Source organism: Phocoena sinus, chromosome 6 (assembly GCF_008692025.1).
Source record: "Phocoena sinus isolate mPhoSin1 chromosome 6, mPhoSin1.pri, whole genome shotgun sequence".
Lineage (NCBI taxonomy): Eukaryota > Metazoa > Chordata > Mammalia > Artiodactyla > Phocoenidae > Phocoena > Phocoena sinus.
The window spans coordinates 87,181,699-87,190,655 of record NC_045768.1 but is presented as its reverse complement, the minus strand read 5'-3'; the positions used below and the strand labels follow the sequence as shown (position 1 = coordinate 87,190,655).

At 43.2% G+C, this 8,957-nt stretch overlaps 1 protein-coding gene across 3 annotated transcripts in view; it reads left to right on the top strand.

The window, feature by feature from the left end:
• The first annotated feature begins 266 nt into the window (after positions 1–266).
• Positions 267–8,957, top strand: part of FANCC (FA complementation group C) — a 275,783-nt gene continuing 267,092 nt past the window's right edge. For all 3 annotated transcript variants that reach the window (XM_032636446.1, XM_032636444.1, XM_032636445.1), the window contains exon 1: positions 267–427. The gene's annotated coding sequence lies outside the window, so the exon portion shown is untranslated. The remainder of the gene's footprint in view (positions 428–8,957) is intronic.

Genomic DNA, 8,957 nt, shown 5'->3' with positions numbered 1-8,957 from the left:
TAAAAAATCCGCGTTTTTCCCTTCCAGGTACTTCCTGTGGTCTAGTTGGGGCCAGCGACACCAACCAGAGACCAGTGACATCTAAGGCAGCCCCAGCAGGCGCCCTCGCCGGGGAACCCGCCCAGCCAGACCGACTTCCGGTTGAGCCGGGGCCCTCTACCCCGCCCCGCCCCACGAGCAAGAGATTCGTCGGAATTTTCCCGCGAGGCCGCGGGGGCGCGGAGCCGCTGGCCAGGCCCCAGAGTGCACTGCGGATACGTGCGCGCGCGGCTCCATTGACGAGCGACCGCGGGAAAGTTCTAAAAAAGTCAAAACAAAACAAAAAACCAGACGAGGCAAAGTCAAATTTTCAAGCCACAGAACCGGGCGGTGGCAGCCTTTTCGCCACTGCCCAAACTGCTGAAGCAGCTCTGGCGCGGACCAGCTGGTAAGAGAGAGGCCGCAGAACGACAGCGAAGGCAGCCGCCTCCTTCGGGGGTCCGGCCGACACGTCAGCCTGGGGGTGTGGGTTGGGTGGGGGTGAGGGAGACTCGCTAGAACGTTCTCTATGTTCCCCGCCTCTAGGTGGGTGAGCAGGGCTCGTGCTGTCTTTAGGGACTGAGGAGAGTGGGTAGGGGATGGGATGGCGCCAACCGTAGGGGCGGGGCCTCGGGCGAGGGGCGTGGTTAGAGGGCGGAGCAGGCCCAGGGGGTGGAGCCGACAGAGGGTCGGGGTGGGGGGTGGGGTGGGGTGGGGGTGTCTCAAGGAAGGGAGTTCCCCAGAGCGGTGGGAGCTGGGGGCTGGCGTTTTGCTTCTCTCTGTTCATTGAGCCTAGGTTAGCTATGTCTTCTTAAAAGGACAGGAGCAAAGGTGAATTTCTTCGCCCTGGATCCGTGGGAGATGTGAAAATCTCGCCTTTTAAAATTCATCACCCTTTACAGCTGGCCACATGCTCTCCGCACCGCCCCCCTTCCTCAGGGCACTGGGAGCGGGAGGCCAATTAGAGGAGCCCGGGGCGGGCTGTTACCCCTCGTACTCTGCGGGCTTTTCATGCTGTGAGGGGAGGAGGGTTCTGGTGGGCGATCATCTCGCACTAACTCACTTTTTTTGAATGAAAGGCCAAATAGCGTCCAAAGCCTTTGAGAGGTTTTTTTTTTGGGGGGGGGGGGGGTCGGGGGTTGTGTTTGTTTAGCTTGCTTTTTTCGAATTTTTTTACGTGGGCGCGTTTACAACCATGAACCCTCTGTGGTCATGTTGTATGGGCTAGAAAAGTGGGGAGGGGGAAAAAGATTTGGGGTTTTTAAAACATCAGCAATTTGGGACCAGAATGTCAAATAAAGACCAAGGAATTTTCAGCAAAGACCTGTATGTTCCTCTACGTTTGTCCTAATCTGAAATTGTTGGAAAGCTCCCGGGCACCTGGTTTCATTCTAACCTGTGTCCCATTTAATGCATCTTAACTGAGATGTTACTGAGTTATTTATCAGATGAGCAGGCACTTTTGGACCACCCAACTTCAGTTCTTTCTGGATGTCACTCACCTTTAGTGATGTGCAGCGCAGAACAGATTTTCATTACTCCCTTCATGAGAGGTGGAAAGGTTGTTACAAATGATAGAATTCATACTGTGTATTGGGGTCATTTATACATAAACTTATATAAAAATATATTCATTGTGACTTTATCCATTAAGCTTAAATCAAATTGATGTTTCAATCTCATGTAGTGCCAGATTCACAGGGAAATAAGCCCTCATATACATTACTCATATACGTGTACAAGAAAGACTGCATCAAAAAAGAATTTGCTTTTCCTAGTTATATCAAAGGCCTCTTTCCCCCAGAGTAAAAGTTAGGTCCTGCTTCTTTAGAGTTGAGCTAAATTATACCTTGGTATATTATACATTTTAATTCATTCTTTTCATTATTTAGTCATATACCTCTTGATTTCTTGAAAAACGTTTACTAAGGCCCCAGAAAAGAAAGGCAAACTCTGTAGTGGAATATCTGCATTTTTTGTTCCGTTCTCTAATACGAAGCATTAACTTGATTGATTGGCTGGATGTGAAAGATGTGCTGCTGCTTGTATGTGAAACTGTGCATGTACATTTTAAAATAAATGGTACTTTTAACAAGTTCCATATTTCAGCAAGTAGTTCCAGTAACAATTATACAAATTTTGTATTTATGAAAACCAGTTACAGGGAGGCTAGCCTAGCCAATAGAAAGTTGGATTGATTATCCAGGCCACAGTGACAGCTGAGGAAATCTCACATCTGTGGCAGTTCCAGGTTGGTAGTGGCGGAGCCTCAAGTCAGGCTGGAAATCAGCACCAAATGGATTATTATTATTTTTTTAATTGAAGTATACTCTATTTACCAATATTGTGTTAGTTTCAGGTATGCAGCATAGTGGTACAGTATTTTTGCAGATTGTACTCCATTATAGATTATTACAAGATAATGGGTATAATTCCATGTGCTATACAGTGTATCCTTGTTGCTTATCTATTTTATATATAGTAGTTTGTATCTGTTAATCCCATACCCCTAGTTTGGCCCTCCCCCCCTTTCTTTTCCCCTTTGGTAACCACAAGTTTGTTTTCTACATCTGTGCATGTTTCTGTTATTGCATATACCTTCATTTGTATTATTTTTTATATTCCATGTACAAGTGATACTATACAGTATTTGTCTTTCTCTGTTTCACTTATTTCACTAAGCATAATATTCTCTAAGTCCATCCATGTTGCTGCAAATGGCAGTATTTCATTCATTTTTATGGCTAACATATTGCATATATATACTACACATCTTAATCCAGTCATCTGTTGATGGGCGCTTGGCTTGCTTTTATATCTCGGCTATTGTAAATAGTGCTGCTGTGAACATTGGGGTGGATGTATCTTTTCGAATTAGTGCTTTCATTTTTTCCAGAGACCGTACACAGGAGTGGATCATATGGTAGTTCTATTTTTAGTTTTTTAAGGAGCCTCCATACTGTTTTTCATAGTGGTTACACCAATTTACATTCCCACCAACAGTGTAGGAGGTTTCCCTTTTCTCTACATCCCTGACAACATTTGTTATTTGTAGACTTTTTTTTTTTTTTTTTTTTTTTTTTAAGTTATTAATTTATTTTTTTGGCTGTGTTGGGTCGTCGTTTCTGTGTGAGGGCTTTCTCTAGTTGCAGCAAGTGGGGGCCACTCTTCATCGCGGTGCGCGGGCCTCTCACTGTCGTGGGCTCTCTTGTTGCGGAGCACAGGCTCCAGACGCGCAGGCTCAGTAGTTGTGGCTCACGGGCCCAGCTGCTCCGCGGCATGTGGGATCTTCCCAGACCAGGGCTCAAACCCGTGTCCCCTGCATCGGCAGGCGGATTCTCAGCCCCTGCGCCACCAGGGAAGCCCCTATTTGTAGACTTTTTGATGATAGCCATTCTGACAGGTGTGAGGTGATACCTCATTGTGGTTTTGATTTGCATTTTTCTAATAATTAGCAATGTTCAGCATTTTTTCATGTGCCTGTTAGCCATCTGTATGTCTTCTTTAGAAAGATGTCTATTCAGGTCTTCTGCCCATATTTTGATTGGGTTGTTGGGTTTTTTTTTTTTTTTTAATTTATTTAGTTTATTTACTTTTGGCTGCATCGGGTCTTTGTTGCTGCGTGCAGGCTTTCTCTAGTTGCTGTGAGTGGGGGCTACTCTTCGTCGTGGTGAGCGGGCTTCTCATTGTGGTGGCTTCTCTTGTTGCGGAGCACAGGCTCTAGGCGCGTGGGCTTCAGTGGTTGTGGCTAGTGGGCTCTAGAGCATAGGCTTAGTAGCTGTGGCGCACGGGCTTAGTTGCTCTGTGGCGTGTGGGATCTTTCTGGACCAGGGCTTGAACTCGTGTCCCCTGCATTGGCAGGCAGATTCTTAACCACTGTGCCACCAGGGAAGCCCAGGTTGTTTTTTGATGTTGAGTGGTAAGAGCTCTTTGTACATTTTGGATATTAACCCCTTGTCGGTTGCATCATTTGCAAGTATTTTCTCCCATTCTGTAGGTTGTGTTTTTATTTTGTCGATGGTTTCCTTTGCAGTGCAACAGCTTTAAAGTTTAATTAGGCCCCATTTGTTTATTTTTGCTTTTATTTATTTGCCCTAGAAGACTGATCCAAGAAAATATTGTTGCAACTTATGTAAAAATGTTCCACCTATGTTCTCTTTTAGGAGTTTTATGGTTTCGGGTCTTATGTTTAGGTGTTTAAACCATTTTGAGTTTATTTTTGTATATTGTGTGAGGGAATATTCTTATCTCATTGTTTACCTATGGCTTTCCAGTTCTTCCAGCACGACTGGTTGAAGACACTGTTTTTTCTCTATTGTATATTCTTGCCTCCTTTGTCATAGAGCAATTGACCATTGGTGCATGGGCTCTGTATTCTGTTCCATTGATCATGTGTCTGTTTTTGTGACAGTACCATGCTGTTTTCACGACTGTAGCTTTGTAGTATAGTCTGAAGTCTGGGAGGGTTAAACCTGTATCTTGTATCTTACAATCTTGCTGGTTTCATTTATTCTAATAGTTTTCGGTGGAAACTTCAGGGCTCTTTATATAGAGTATCATGTCATCTGCAAACAGAGACAGTTTTACCTCTTCCCTTCCAATTTAGATACATTTTATTTCTTTTTCTTGTCTTATTGCTGTGGCTAGGACTTCCAGTAGAAGTGACGAGAGTGGGCATCTTTGTCTTATTCCTGAATTTAGCAGGGTTTCACCTTTTCACTGTTGAGTATTATGTTGGCTGTGGATTTGTTGTAAATGTCCTTTATTATGTTGAGATATGTTCCCTCCATACTCACTTTGATGAGGGTTTTTTTTGTTTGTTTGTTTTTGCGGTACGTGGGCCTCTCACTGTTGTGGCCTCTCCCATTGCGGAGCACAGGCTCCGGACGCACAGGCTCAGTGGCCATGGCTCACGGGCCCAGCCGCTCCGCGGCATGTGGGATCCTTCCGGACCAGGGCACGAACCCGCGTCCCCTGCATCGGCAGGCGGACTCTCAACCACTGTGCCACCAGGGAAGCCCTGATGAGGGTTTTTATCATGAATGGATGTTGAATTTTGTCAAATGCTTTTTCAGCATCTATTGAGATGATCATTTGGTTTTTGTCATGTCTTTTGTTAATGTGGTGTATCATATTGACTGATTTGTGTATGTTGAGCCATCCTTGTGACCCTGGAATAAATAAAAATTGATTATTTAGGTGTTCCTGTATTGGGTGCATGTATGTTAACAAGTATAATATCCTCTTCTTGTACTGATCCCTTTATCATTATATAATGCCCCTTTAAAAAAATTATTTTATTGTAGTATAGTTGCTTTACAATGTTGTAAAGCAAAGTGTACAGCAAAGTAAATCAGTTATACATATACATATATCCATTCTTTTTTAGGTTTCCTTCCCATTTAGGTCACCACAGAGCATTGAGTAGAGTTCCCTGTGCTATACAGTAGGTTCTCATTAGTTATCTATTTTATAAATAGTAGTATGTTTATGTCAATCCCATTCTCCCAGTTCATCCCACCCCCTCGTCCACCCTTAGTAACCATAAGTTTATTTTCTAATCCATGACTCTATTTCTGCTTTGCAAATAAGTTCATCTGAACCATTTTTTCTAAATTCCACATTTAAGCAATATTATACAATATTTGTCTTTCTCTTTCTGACTGACTTCACTCTGTATGACAGTATCTGGCTCCATCCATGTCTCTGCAAATGGCATTATTTCGTTCCTTTTTATTTATTTTATTTTATTATTTATTTATTTATTTGGCTGTGCCAGGTCTTAGTCACGGCATGCAGGATCTTCATTGCCGCATGTGTGATCTTTGTTGCAGCATTGGGGTCTTTAGTTGCGGCATGGGGAATCTTAATTGTGGCATGGGGGCTCTTAGTTGCAGCATGTGGGATCTAGTTCCCTGACCAGGGATCGAACCCGGGCCCCCTGCATTGGGAGCGTGGAGTCTTAACCACTGGACCAACAGGCAAGTCCCTCGTCCCTTTTTAATGGCTGAGTAATATTCCATTGTATATATGCACCACATCTTCTTTATCCATTCCTCTATTGATGGACATTTAGGTTGCTTCCATGTCCTGGCTGTTGTAAATAGTGCCGCAGTGAACATTGGGGTGCATGCATCCTTTCGAATTATGGTTTTCTCTCGATATATGCCCAGGAGTGGGATTGCTGGGTCATATGGTAGCTCTATTTTTAGTTTTTTAAGGAGCCTCCATACTGTTCTCCGTAGTAGCTGTACCAATTTACATTCCCACCAACAATGTAGGAGGGTTATATAATGCCCTTCTTTGTCTTTCATTATAGCCTTTGTTTTAAAGTCTAGTATTTTGTCTGATATGAGTATTGCTACCCCCAGTTTCTTGTTGTTTCTGTTTGTATAAAATATCTTTTTCCATCCCCTCACTTTCAGCCTGTGTGTGACTCTGAAGTGAGTCTCTTGTAAGCAACTTATAGATGGGTCTTGTTTTTTTTATCCAATCAGCCACCTTATGTCATTTGATTGGAGCATTTAGTCCAATTGACATGTAAAGTAATTGTTGATAGATACGTACTTATTGCCACTTTATTCCTTGTTTACCAGTTTTTTGTTTTTGTGTTTTTGTTTTTTGTAGTTCTTCCTTGTTCATTTCTTCTTCTTTTTTTCTTTTCTCCCATTGTGGTTTGATGATTTTCTTTTCTCCTATGCTTGGGTTCCTTTCTTTTTGGTTTTTGTGTATTTATCATAGGTTTTTGATTTGTGGTTACCATGGGGTTCATATATGTTGACCCATAATTATATCTACTTGCTTTAAACTAATAGTCATTTAAATTCAAACATATTCTAAAAGGTCTACATTTGTGTTTCTGTTTGCTGTTCTGATTGGGTGATTTCTATTATTTTCATCTTCCAGATCACTACGTGTTTTTCTGTGTCATTTGGTCTGCTATCCATTGCTTCTAGACTGCTTTTTAATCTCAGAAGTTGAACTGTTTTTGATAGCGTCTTCTTTATATTTTCTAGTTTCTTGTTAAAATGATCTGTGATGAGATCAATTCTCTTCCCTAATTCAGTTAGCATTTTTATTACCAATGTTTTGAATTTATTGTCTGGTAGGCTGATTATCTCTGTTTCATTATTTATTTTTTCAGGGGTTTTCTCTTGCTCTTTCAACTGAGGGTAGTTTCTCTGCCTTTTTATCTTATGTAACTTCCTCTGTTTCTATGAATTTAGGTGAAACAGTTATATCTTGTGGTCTTGAAGGAGTGTTCTTAAGTGGGAACATCCCGGTGTAGACTGCGTGTGCCCAGTGCCTTTGGTGTTAGGGCTGAATTTGATGTGGATGCCAGTCATGTTTTTCCTCAGAGTGTGCTGGCTGCTATCACTTTGGTAGGGGGTGTGGCTGATGATTGGGGAGCTAGAGTCTGTGTAGGGTGTAAGGCAGGACTTGCTCTCTGCTCAGTGGCTGTAGCCACCCTGTAAGGGGCAGGTTCTGCTCCCAGGTTGCTGAAGAGGATGCCCTGAATGTCAGACTGAAGCTGGCTCTGTTTTAAGTGTGTGTTTTTCCTTCTCCCTGCACTGGGGCCTTTGCCTCAAAGGAGGGGAGTACTGTAGCAAATGGGACTTGTGTGCTTACAAAGACCTGATGTTCTGCCTTTGTAGGCATCTGCAGCTCTGCTCAGATGCAGCTCAAGGTGTGTCTTTTCCCCTGTTGTGGTTGTCCCAGATCTAGTGCTAGGTTGTTGTGTGGTGTGGAGTGGGCAGGGCCGGAGCATTCACTGAGCTGGGACTGGGGAGCATGGTTTGGTGGTTGGGGGAAGCAGTGGCGTGTCTTTCAGAAGTCTGGGCTGCTTCTGTGGTGCTGTTTGAGTAAGCATCAACAATGGCCACTGCTGCCTCACCTGGACCACACCTTAGGCCCCCATGTCTCCTCTGTGTCCCTAGATCAGTCTTTCCCCAGGTCCTGGCTACCCTAGATCCCATGCCAAGCATGGGATTGGTGTGGAGTGGGGAGTGTGGCAAGGAAGCAGCCGCTAGGGCAGACCTCTCTCCTCCCTGTCTGGTGGCGAGCCAGCACCCATGTACCTCTTACTAGTGGAGTCTTGGCTTCTCCAGTCTTTCTGTCTGTCCCAGCAGTTCTCCAGTCAGCCAAGGGGGTTTGTCTCCTCTGCATAGGTCCCACTCGCTCCCCAGGGTAAGTGCCTGCCCATGCCATCTCCATTTCCCTCTTAGTCCTATCCTAGGGGCACAGGTCCAACTGATGCTTTTCTTTCTGTCCTGCCCAATTATGTATGTATCTTTATTACAGCCTTGATTTAATAGGATTTCTTCTGCCAGTTTGCAGTTAGTTTTCCTTGAGAATTATTCCACATGTAGATGTGAGCTCCATGTCCTCTTATTCTGCCATCTTGATCCCCCTCCCTTAAATGGATTTATTAAATTGTATTTTAGGCTGGGGTATGTACATTCTCTGTTTTTGTTCATAGATCTTGAATGACTGATTTTTAATATGAAAGAACACCTATAGGGGAAGTGCACTGACTTTGCAGTGTTTTAATAAGAATGCAGTAGAGGTGGAGAAGGAAAAAGTTTAAAAATTTCATCAGAAAAGTTAGATAACAAGGCAAATCTTGAGCATTTTTAATTTTCTACTAAATATCAGACTTTTTTTTTGGACTGATTTTGGAAGAGGCTTTGCAAAGTTATCTGGTACATTCTCTTAGGCTCTTCATAAACTCTGCTGCATGTGTAGATCTCTGTTAAGATCTCTAATATAGGAACATCTATAATCTTCCTGGTACCTTTCTCTAGTTACAGGAAGGTAGAGTTCATATGGAAATCACCTTTTGGAAACTGTATCCTCATTTTCTAAATAATTAAGTGATTTTTAGTAAATTTAGTAAATTTGGGGGATTGTGCAGTGATCACCACAGTTCAGTTTTAGAA